Source organism: Seriola lalandi, unplaced genomic scaffold, assembly GCF_002814215.2.
Source record: "Seriola lalandi dorsalis isolate HSWRI2012SDOR001 ecotype SW California unplaced genomic scaffold, Sedor1 jcf7180001983004, whole genome shotgun sequence".
Classification (NCBI taxonomy): domain Eukaryota; kingdom Metazoa; phylum Chordata; class Actinopteri; order Carangiformes; family Carangidae; genus Seriola; species Seriola lalandi.
The window spans coordinates 1-738 of NW_019453670.1; the positions used below are offsets into that span (position 1 = coordinate 1).

Sequence of the window (738 nt, forward strand, 5' to 3'; positions counted from 1 at the left end):
GATGACAAACCTGGAGACTGGAGACCTCAGTCTGACCCTGAGTGACCCCTGCTGTGAGGACAGCGGCATTTACGTCTGCAACGTCCGCAGAGATGGAGTCATCCTGGCTCAGAGAGTGGTGGAGGTCCTGGTCCAAGGTCAGTACTGAGCAGTCGTTTGGGGGCACTGACAAGAAAACACACACACATACACTGACACAAAAACAGTGCATGTCTTTTGTTTCTGACTGACCTCTGTCTCCTCTGCAGCACCAGGGTGGATTGAAAACGTGAGAAGCATGATGATGCCACAGCTGACAACACTAAGCACACTGGTTTCACAGAGGGAAGACGACGCCCTGACTGGTGACGGTCAGCCAAGACGATGAAAACGACCCATGAGCAGATTCACACTTTTTTTGGGGGGGTATTTTTGCCTTTATTTTGATAGGACAGTGAGAGATAGTCAGGGAGAGAGCAGTGAGGATTAAGCCCATGTGGCACACGCTCCACCAGGCGAGCCACCCCTCACTTTGTTTACTTCAAATTTAATTCGAGCAAGGATTAAAAATACTGCGGTTTACCAAATATTTTAAATTCTTATATTTTAATCTGCCTGTAGCAAACAGAAAGCATCCCTGACATTTGGAAAAACAGCCTACATACTGCCTTTACATAACATCGGAAAATCAAATGCCCTGAATAATTATCGACCAATCTCTTAATGATCATGTCTAGCCAAGTGAAAAATGTTTTCAAA

The 738-nt window shown here is 45.8% G+C and overlaps 1 long non-coding RNA gene across 1 annotated transcript; it reads left to right on the top strand.

Annotated features, from left to right (window-relative positions):
- On the top strand, positions 1-525 carry LOC147820160 (uncharacterized). Its single transcript, XR_015437528.1, has 2 exons — positions 1-137; positions 249-525. It is a non-coding gene; the product is annotated as an uncharacterized LOC147820160 (long non-coding RNA).
- The last annotated feature ends 213 nt before the right edge of the window (positions 526-738 follow it).